The sequence below is a fragment of the Vombatus ursinus genome, unplaced genomic scaffold (genome assembly GCF_900497805.2).
Source record: "Vombatus ursinus unplaced genomic scaffold, bare-nosed wombat genome assembly UNPS02015197.1, whole genome shotgun sequence".
In the NCBI taxonomy this organism is placed as follows: domain Eukaryota; kingdom Metazoa; phylum Chordata; class Mammalia; order Diprotodontia; family Vombatidae; genus Vombatus; species Vombatus ursinus.
The window spans coordinates 29,532-41,254 of record NW_020954975.1 but is presented as its reverse complement, the minus strand read 5'-3'; the positions used below and the strand labels follow the sequence as shown (position 1 = coordinate 41,254).

At 35.2% G+C, this 11,723-nt stretch overlaps 1 pseudogene; it reads right to left on the bottom strand.

Annotated features, from left to right (window-relative positions):
• Positions 1-6,472: 6,472 nt before the first annotated feature.
• The window catches only part of LOC114031633, a 5,796-nt pseudogene continuing 545 nt past the window's right edge, over positions 6,473-11,723 (bottom strand).

Sequence of the window (11,723 nt, the reverse complement as noted above, 5' to 3'; positions counted from 1 at the left end):
AGGCATATGAAGAAGTGCTCTAAATCACTTTTGATTAGAGAAATGCACATTAAAACAGCTCTGAAATACCACCTCACACCAATCAGATTGGCTAATATAACACAAAAGGAAAATGATAAATGTTGGAGATGGTATGGGAAAATTGGGTCACTAATGCACTTTTGATGGAGTTTTGAATTGATCCAATGATCCTGGAGAATAATTTGGAACTAAACCTGAAGCACAACCAAACTGTGCACACCCATTGATCCAGCAATACCACTACTAGGTCTATATCCTAAAGGGATCATAAAAAGAAAAAGGACACATATGGTCAAAAATATTTATACTGGACCTATTCATGGTGGCAAAATATTGGAAATCAAAGAGATGCTCATCAACTAGGGAATGGCTGAACAAAGTGTGGTATATGAAAGTAATGGAATACTATTGTGTAATAAGAAACAATGAACAGGCAGATTTCAGAAAAACCCGGAAAGATTTGCATGAACTGATACAAAGTAAAATGAGCAGAACCAGGAAAACATTGTACATAGTATCAGCAACTTGGTGTGATGATTAACGATGAATGACTCAGCTCTTCTCAGCAACTCATATCCAGATAAAGAACTGATGGACGATGAATGCAGATTGAAATATATTTTTTCACTTACTTTATTTTCTCATGTTTTTTTTTCTTTTGATATGTTTCTTCTTTTACAACTGTGACAAATTTGGAAATATATTTTACATGATATCACATGTATAAACTATATCTAACTGCCTACCATTTTCAGAAGAGGGTAGAGGAGTGGGAAAGGGAGAGAAATTTGGAACCCAAAATCTTGTAAAAATGAATGCTAAAAATTGTCTTGATATATAATTAGGGTAAAAATAAAATAATACTTATAAATATAAAGAAAAATGTGAATTGGACTCACCCTTCCCTCCAAAAAAATTCTGGAAGAGCTCAAAGAAGATTTGAAAAATAAAATAAGAAATAAAAAAACTAATAATAGTAAAAATAATAAACAGCTTTAGCAAAGCTGCAAGTTATAAATAAACTCACATAAATCATTCGGCATTTCTATATATTATCAGTGAAGCCCAACAGCAAGAGATAGAAAGAGAAATACCATTTAAACTTATTGTAGACATTATAAAATATTTAGGAGTCTACTTCCCAAAGTAAACCCAGGAAGTATATGAACAAAATTACAGAATGCTTTTCACACAAATAAAGTCAGATCTAAATAATTGAAAAAACTTCAGTTGTTCATGGGTGGGCCGAGCTAATATAAGAAAAATGACAATTCTACCTAAGCTAATTTACTTATTCAGTGCCATACCAATCAAACTACCAAAAAATTATTGTATAGAGGTAGAAAAAATAATAACAAGATTCATTTGGAAGAGCAAAAGTTTCAGAATATCAAGGGAACTAATAAAAAGAAATGCAGAGGAAGGTGACCTAGCCATTCCAGATCTTAAATTGTATTATAAAGCAGCAATCATCAAAATTGCTTGTTACTGGCTAAAAAATAGAGTGGTGGATCAGTGGAATAAGTTAAGTATGCAAGACACAATGGTCAATGACTATATTAATCTATTACTTGATAAACCCAAAGACCCCAGCTTCTGGCATAAGAACCCACTCTGTGAGAAAAAATGCTGGGAATATTGGAAAAGAGTATGGCAGAAACTAAGCATTGATCAAAATATCACACCATATAACAAAATAAAGTGAAAATGGATTCATGATTTAGATATAAAGGCTGATATTATAATCAAACTGGGAGAGTAAGGAATAGTTTACCTATCAGATTTCTGGAGAACAGAAGAATTCATGACCAAACAGGAGATAGAGAAAACATGAAACATATGAAAAACAAAATGAATAACTTTGATTACATTAAATTGAAAAGTTTTTACAGAAAGTTACAATGCAACTAAGATTAGAAGGAAGGTAGAAAATTTGGAAAGAATTTTTACAACCAATGTCTCTGATAAAGGCTTCATTTCTAAAATACATAGAGAATTACGTCAAATTTATAAGAATACAGGTCATTCCCCAATTGATAAATGGTCAAAGCATATGAACAGGAAGTTCTCAGATGAAGAAATTAAAGCCATCTATAGTCATAAGAAAAATACTTTAAATCACTATTGATTAGAGAAATGCAAAATAAAACAACTCAGAGGTGCCACATCACATGTATCAGATTGGCCAACATGATAAAACAAGAAAATGATAAATGTTGGAGAAGATGTGGGAAAATTGGAATACTAATGCATTGTTGGTGGAGTTGTGAAATGATCCAACCATTTTGGAGAGCAATTTGGGACTATACCCAAAGGGCTATAAAAATGTGCAGACCCTTTGACCTAGTAATAGCATTTCTAGGGCTATATCTCAAATAGATCACACAAATGGAAAAAGGACCTACATGTACAAAATTATTCACAGCAACTCTTTTTGTGGTGGCAAAGAATTGGAAACTGAGAGGATGCCCATCAATTGGGGAATGGCTGAGCAAGTTGTGGTACATGAATGTGATGGAATACTAGTGTGCTATAAGAAATGATGAAGAGTCTGACTTCAGAAAAACCTGGAAAGACTTGTATGGTCTGATTCTGAGTGAACTGAGCAGAACCAAGAGAACATTGTACACAATAACAGCCATGTTGCATGATGACTAACATTGATAAACTTAACCATTTCTGGCAATACAAAGGACTATGACATCTCCAAAGGCCTCATGATGGAAAATGCTATCCACATTCAAAGACAGAACTATGAAATTTGAATGTAGATTGAAGCATACTATTTGCTATTTTTTTCTCTTCTGTTAATTTTGGTTCCTCTTTCTGGTGGTTCCTCCTATTGGTTCTAATTTTTACTTACAACATCACTAATGTGAAGATATGTTTAATAGGAATGTATATGGATAGCCTATAACAGATTGTGTGCTGTCTTGGGGAACATGGTGGGGAGGAAGGGGAAGAAAAATTTCAAACTGAAAAGCATATGGAAGTGATTGTTGATAAATCAAAATAAATTAATAGTAATAAAAAATAAAAAATGAAAGTTGTTAAAAAATAAAATAAGAAACAGAAGAAAAGTTAGGAAAAGATGCAAGATGCAAAAGAGTCATGACAAAAAAGTCAACAGCTTGGTAAAGGAGAAACAATAATACTGAAGAAAATAATACCTTAAAAATAGAAAAGGCCGAATGGATTGACCACATGGAAAAAGAAAGACAAAAATGCACTGGAAGTAAGAACTCCAAAAAAAAATAAAATTGGTCAAATGAAAAGGGAAGGATAAAAACTCACTGAAAAAAAGCCTTAAAAGGTAGAATTGGTCAAGTGGAAGCTAATGACTCCAAGAAAACAAAACTAAAAGACAAAAAAAGAAAATGTGAAATATGTCATTGGAAAAGCAGACTAACTGGAAAAATAAATCAAGGAGAGATAATTTTAAAATTATTGGATTACCTAGAAGCCATCATCAAAAAACAGCCTCAACATTATCTTTCAAGAAATTATCAAGGAAAACTGCACTGATATACTAGAACCAGGATGTAAAATAGAAATTGAAAGACTCTATTGATCACTTTCTCAAACAGATCCCAAAATGAAAACTTCCTGTAATATTATAGGCAAATTCCAGAGCTCCTAGGTTAAGGACAACATGTTGCAAGCAGCCAGAAGGGAGTAATTCAAATATCATGGAGCCACAGTCAATATAACCCAAGATTAAGCAGCATCTACCTTAAAGGATCAGAGGGCTTGGAATAAAATATTCTGTAGGGCAAAGGAGTTAGGATTACAACCAAGAATCACCAAGCCAGTAAAACTGAGTATAATCCTTCAGGGGGGAAAATGGATATTCAATGAAAGAGAGAACTTTAAAGGATTCCCAATGAAAAGACCAGAGTTGAAAAGAAAATTTGAGATTCAAATAGAAGATTTAAGAAAAGCAGAAAAAGATAAACAGGAAAGAGAAGTCATAAGATATTCACTATGGCTAGACTATTTACATTCCTACATACAAAGATAATACTTGTAACTCTTAAGAATGTTATCATTATCAGGGAAGTTAGAAGGAGTGTACATAAATAGAGGGCACATGTGCGAGTCAAATATAATGAAATTATATCTAAAAATAAAATTAAGGGGTTAGAAAAATAATACACTGGGAGCAGGGGGATGGGAGAGGTGGAATGGAGTAAATTATCTTACATAAAAGAAGCTTAAAAGAGTTATAAGGTGGAGGGGAAGATGGGAGAGGTACAGGGGGAGTACTTGAACCTCATTCTCATTGGAATTGGCTTGAAGAGGGAACACTCACTTAATTGGGTACAGAAATCTATCTTCCCCTACAGGAAAGTAGGAGGGGAAAGGGATAAGAGAAAGGTGAGGCTGAGAGAAGGGAGGGTAGATTGGGGAATGCAAAAGAAGTAAAACATTTGAGGATGGACAGGGTAAAAGGAGAGAGACAATAGAATAAATGGGAGAAAATAGGATGGAAGGAAATACACAGTAACCATAACTGAAAAAAAACTGACAAGTTGATATGATAAAGGCCTCATTTCTCAAATATGTAGAGAATTGAATTAAATGTATAAAAATAAGAGCCATTCATCAATTGATAAACGGTCAAAGGACATGAACCAGCAGTTTTCAGACAAAGTAATCAAAGCTTTCCATAGTCATATGAAAAAATGCTCTAAGTCACTGTTGATTAGGGAAATGCAAATGAAACCAACTCTAGGGTACTACCACACACCAATCAGATTGGATAATATGACAAATGTTGGAGGAGATGTGGAAAATTGAGACACTAATGCACTGTTGGTGAAGTTGTAAACTGATTCAACCATTCTAGAGAGCAATTTGTATCTAGGCCCAAAGGGCCATAAAATTATGCATCCCCTTTGACCTGGCAATACCACTACTATGTCTGTATCCCAAAGAGATTTTTTAAAAAAGGAAAAGAACAATATATATATATATATATATATATATATATACACATATATATATACACACACACACATATACATGTGTATATGTATATACATATATGTATATACATCTGTATGTATATGCATACACATATATGTATATAATATATATTATATGTGTGTATGTATGTGTATGTATACATATATATGTATGTATATTTATACTCACATACATACCAATTGGAAATTGAGAAAGAACTGAGGGAGTCTGAATGCAGATTGAAGCATTCTTTTCTTTAAAAAACTTTCATAATTTTTCTTTGGTTTAAAAAATTTGTGTTTTCTTTCACAACATGACAAATATGGAAATATGTTTTGTATGACTGCACATGTATAATCTATATCAAATTGCTTGACTTCTCAAGGAGGAGGATCAGAAAGAGGGAGAGAGAGAATATGGACCTCAAAATTTAAATAAAAACAAATGTTAAAAATGTTTTTACATTTGATTGGGAAAAATAAAACATTAAATTAGTACAACAAAAGGAAATGTCTGGAGTTGAGAAATAAAATATATATGGGAGGGGACAAGTTCGATGTGTAAGAAAACTGGAAAAATAAAGGATTCTAGGTTATGAATGGTTTTGAATATAAAACAGACAGTTTTACCCAGAAGGAAGAGTAGAAAGATATTCAATGTACTATGTGAATCAGGGATGGGACAGGTATTTATTCCTATACTCAGAAGAAATGTTAAAAATTAAAACTTACAACAACATATTTGACAAAAACAAAAAGCAACAATAACAGCAACAGGATTCTATAATATGATTACTCTTAGAATCTACTGAGAATATGATACTTAAATCCTATCAATATATAGCACTTTATAAGCTTGATATTTAGTAATTTCATATTTCACCTTAGTTTTACATTCTTCAAATACTGAATACATTTTAATTGGCAAAACAACCAGTCGTTGACCGACCCTTAGGTTTGTGGTCAACCTCTTGAATAACCCTGTAGTAATTGTTAGGGGTTCATTTCCTGCTGCCACACCCACCCCCAGTTCCAACTAGATAAAACTTCAGAATCCCTAAAATGTGTAATTTTCTTCGAGGCCTAAATGTGAGGAAGTTAAGTGGCACAGTGAATAGGGAGCAGGACCTTGAGTCAGGAAGACCTGAATTCAAATCCAGAGAGATTTGGTAACTAAAGAGAATAGTTTTGGTGAAATAAGAAGGTTGGAAGCTAGATTATAAGAAGAGAGTGAGAGGAGAGAAAGCCATCAACTTCTTAAGCAATTTAATGCCAAAGTACAAAAGAGATATAGAATGATAATTACCAAGGGTGGAAGAATCAGATGATAGTTTTTTGATAATGGAGGAGCTATAGGCATGTTTGCAGGCAGCAGGAAAGGAGTTAGTAGACAGGGAGAGACTGAAGATAAGTGATAGAGTGGGCAATGAAGGGGATGATAAAGGGGGCAATCTGTTGGAAGAGACAGGAAGGATTGGGATCACTTATGCAAGTAGAAGGGTTTGCCTTAGTAAGGAGTGAGGCCATTTCTTCATCTGAGAAAGAGGTGGAGGAGACTGTGAGGAAAGGTATATGAATGATATGTGAAGAAGCAAGGAAAGGAGGGAGTTCACAGAAAATGGCCTCACCTTTTCCCTGTAAAATATGAGGCAAACTTCTTAGCTGAGAGTGTGGGAGTAGTGGGAGCCATGGGAAGTTTGAAGAGTGATAAAGAGGTTTGTAAGAACCACTATGGAAAGAGGTATACTGAGTTGACAAGGGAAGTATAGATGGATTGACTAGTAGCAGAAAGGGCCCAATTGAGGTTGTGCAACTTTAATTTGTAGTAGACCTCATCAGAATGATTGTGTGATTTTCTCCATCTTCATTAGGCAGCAAGTGTGTAGGAGTGAAGGCAGAGGATTGGGAAAGTGATCTAAGGCTGAGGCTTGCAAGCATGTGATCAGTGATATTATAAGGGGGCAAGGGATTCCAGAGAGGAGGACACTGTAGAATTGAACTGGTTTGCCAAGGAATCAAGGTGAGGAAATGAAGAGAGAGGAAATGTAGCCATAATGGTTTGGGATAGAACTAAGGGGTCAAGGAATTAGGGATCATACTGTGGATAAAGAGTCTGGTAAGGGAAAGCAGAGGGATATGTGGAAAGTCAAAGAATTATGGTCAGATAGGGGGATTTAAGAATGCTTGAACATGAAGGTGGTGCATATGTGGGTGACTGCAAGATCAAAGGCATCACCATCTTTGTTCATGGCTGAGGTGGACTGTGGGGATATTGATTCATACACAGACAAAACACTTTGAATAGGAATTACATGTTTCATAAATACCTGTTCTAGGAGCCTCTCATTTGATCTTGTTTTCCCAATTGCAGTGATTGTGCATCATCAGGTACAAAAATATGATAGATGTGTGATACTTAAATAAACCCTATTAGCAATTTATGAAATTCTGCTGGATCTGTGTAACAGCAGCTGGAAAGAATTAGATTGGGGCAGCTAGCATCAGGAAGATGAGTTCACTCAGGAAGCACTCAGAAAGTGAGTTCAAATCTCGCCTGATACTTATTAGATGTGTGACCCTAGGTAAGTCACTTGATCCTGTTTACCTCAGTTTCCTTATCTATGAAATGAATTGGAGAAGGAAATGGCAAACCACTTCAATATTTTTTCCAAGAAAACCTCAAATGGGGTCATGAAGAATCAGACACATTTGAACAACAACAAGAATTAGATTGGGACATTTCATGAAATTTTTACTCTAATTTCACCATCCCTTGTAGGTTACCCTTCTCAGTTTTACATATAAATTTTTAAAAAATTAAGGAAAAATTATCATAGGAAAGAAAGAAGAGAAGAGTGGCTCAAATACATATCAAAGTCTGTTCAAGGCATTGTGTTAGTCAAAACTGGGGTCAGCTGAAAAATCTGCCTGTCACTTACATGCTGGGTCTTCACTTTCTGCATGGCTGTCTTTACCTCTTTATTTCTTAGAGTGTATATTATTGGATTCAATATTGAAGCAAAAATAGTAGAGAACACAGAGAAGACTTTGTCCACTGGGAAGCTGCTGAAAGGCCAGACATAAACAAAGATGCAAGGTCCAAAGAAGAGGGTCACCACAGTGATATGTGCAGTCAATGTAGCACGCGCCTTAACCATACCAGCTGATGAATGATGTTGTACAGTGACCAGGATGACAGTATAGGAAATAAGTACAAGTAGGAAAGAGGTCACCCCCATTAGACCACTGTCCAAGAGCATTAGTATTTCTGGAACATAAGTATCAGTGCAGGCAAGTTTAATGACCAAAGTAAGATCACAATAATAACTGTCTACTATATTGGGGCCACAGAAGGGCAAGTTTATAGTGAAGGCCAGCTGGCTCAGGGAGTGAAGGATCCCAATGACCCATGAAGCCACCAGAAGCCCTATGCATTTGTTCAAACTCATAATGGTTATATAGTGTAAGGGGTTTGCATATAGCCACATATCTATCATATGCCATAGCTATAAGGAGCACCATCTCACCACCAACAAAGACATGAAGCAAGAATATCTGGGCCATGCAACCCTCAAAGGAGATGGTCTTTAACTCTGCAAGAAAATCAAAGATCATTTTGGGGGTCACATAGGTAGCCAGGCATGTTCAAGAACTGAAAGGTTACTCAGCATCATATACATGGGTGTGTGTAGGAGAGGTTCAAAGATCATTGTAAGCACAATTAGAAGGTTTCCCAGAACAATGGCCAAATAAAGGAAAATGAAGAGTACAAAGAAAAGAATCTGGAGCTCCCACGAAGTGGAGAGTCCAACCAACACAAATTCAGTGACACTTGAATGATTTCTCTGGTCTATTACTTCAGGCTGTGGCAGTTACCTAAAAGGAAATGAATCAGAAAGACAAATTTATATTAAGGACATGAAAGGAAGCACCCATTCCTAAAGATCATATTTCATTTATATAGAAATTTAATTAAGAATATTTTTTCTGCTATCCAGATCCAAAGAAAGAACTATGAAGTTTGAATACAAACTGAAGTGTACTATTTGCTATTTTTTCTTCTATTTTATTTTGTTTCCTCTTTCTGGTGGTTCCTCTTATTGGTTCTAATTCTTTCTTACAACATCACTCATTTGAAAATATGGTCAATAGGAATGTATATGTATAGCCTCTATTAGATTACGTGTCATCTTGGGGACAGAGGAGGGGAGGGAGGGAGAGAAAAATTTGAAACTCAAAAGCTCATGGAAGTGATTGTAGATATGTCAAAATATATTTAATTTTTTTTAAATAATAGTGTTTTCTACAAATATTAAGGCACTCTACCAGGCAATAAGGCTACAGAGAAAAAAAAGAGAGTGCATTGGAATAGTTCCTACTTCAAGGAGCGAGGCAATGTACCGTGCACAAAAATCAATTAATATAAGCTGTATTGAGAAAAGAAAGATTGAAATGAAGTTGTGAGAGAGTAAAGAAAACTTCATGGAGGAGGCAGCAACTGAAGTGAACCTTGAAAGCAGATGAAGTAGCCATGCTTTGGGGGTAGCAATGAACTGGGGGAAAGTATGATAAGTGTCCATCAGTTGGGGAATGGCTAAACAGTGTGGTGCAAGAATGTAATGAAATATTGTTGTACTATTAGATATTGTGAAAAGGAGGAATTTAGAGGAGTGAGAGAAACAAACACATGATAATTGCAACAATGTAAGTGGAAATATCTAAGAACAAAAACTGAAACTGAAAACAGTATAATTATCATTAGCAAGCTTTTCCATGAGAAAGAGAGAAAATTGCCTTCTCACCAAAAGTGAGGGCTTTTACTTTACTTTTTTTTTAAATTTTTTTTAATATTTTTTTATTTTCTTTTATATTTTTTTAATTTTTGTTTTCTTTTTTTATACTATGATTTTTATTTATTTTTTCTTTTCAGCATTTACTTACACAAGCTTTTGAGTTCCAAATTTTTACCACATTTCACCCCTTCCCCCACCCCAAGATGGCATGCATTCTGAATACCCCTTCCTCTAGTCTGCCTTCCTTTCTGTCTCTCCCCCCCTTCCCTTATCCCCTTCACCTTCGATTTTCCTGTAGGGCAGGATGGATTTCCCAGTTGCATATGAAAACATTTTTTTTAAACATGTGTTTTTAAAAGTTTGGGTTGCAAATTTTGTCACTTCCTCCCTCCCCGCCAACCCTCATTGATAAGGCAAGCAACTAAATATAGGTTATATATGTGCAATCATGCAAAACACTTCCATAGCAGACACGCTGTAAAAACTAACTCTATTTCCCTTAATCCTATCCCACCCCCCCATTTATTCTATTCTTTCTTTTGACTCTGACCCTCCTCAGAAGTACTTGCTTCTGATAACCCACTTTCCCAATCTGCCCTCCTCGCTATCATCCCCCTACTCCATTGTCCCCTCCCCTGCCCCGTATTTTCCTGTAGGGTAAGAAAGATTTCCATACCCAATTGAGTGTGTATGTTTTTCCCTCCTTAAGTCAAATTCTATGAGAATAAGATTCACTCATTCCCTCTCACCTTCCCCCATTTCCACTCTGCTGTAAGAGACTTTTCTTTTCATTTTTTTTGTGAGATAATTTACCCTGTTCTACCTTTCCCTTTCTCCTTCTCCTTGTATAATTCTCTCTCACCCCTTAATTTTATTCTCCAGATATGACCTCATCATCTTCAACTCATCCTGTGCCCTCTATCTCTCTATCTCTCTGTCTATCTATCTATCTATCTATCTATATATATATATTATATATATATATATATACATACATACACATATAATTTTTTCCCTCCCACTACCCTAATACTGACAAAGGTCTCATGAGTTACAAATATCATCTTTCCATGCAGGAATGTAAACAGTTCAACAATACTAAGTCTCTTATGAGTTTCTCTTTCCTGTTTACCTCTTCATGTTGCACTTTAGTCTTGTATTTGAAAATCAAATTTTCAATTCAGCTCTGGTCTTTTCATCAAGAATGCCTGAAAGTCCTCTATTTCACTGAATAACCATTTTTCCCCTGCAGAATTATACTCAGTTTTGCTAGGTAGGTGATTCTTGGTTGTAATCCTATCTCCTTTGCATCCCAAATATTAGAGTCCATGCCCTGTGGTCCCTTAATGTAGAAGCAGCTAAATCTTTTGTTATCCTGATTGTGTTTCCACAATACTTGAATTGTTTCTTTCTGGCTGCTTGTAATATTTTCTTCTTGACCTGTGAACTCTGGCATTTGGCTACAATATTCCTTGGAGGTTTCCTTTGGGGATCTCTTTCAGGTGGTGATTGGTAGATTCTTTCAATTTCTATTTTGCCCTCTGGTTCTAAAATATCAGGACAGTTTTCCTGGATAATTTCTTGAAAGATGATGTCTAGGCTCTTTTTTTGATCATGGCTTTCAGATAGTCCAATAATTTTTAAATTCTCTCTCCTGGATCTATTTTCCAGGTCAGTTGTTTTTCCAATGAGATATTTCACATTGTTTTCTATTTTTCATTCTTTTGGATTTGTTTTACAGTGTCTTGATTTCTCATAAAGTCACCAGCTTTAAAATGCTCTATTCTAATTTTTAAGGAAGTAGTTTCTTCAGTAATCTTCTGGACTGCCTTTTCTATTTGGCCAATTTTGTTTTTTAGGGCATTCTCCTCCTCATTCACATTTTGGACCTCTTTTGCCATTTGGGTTATGCTATTTTTTAAGGTATTATTTTCTTCAGTAT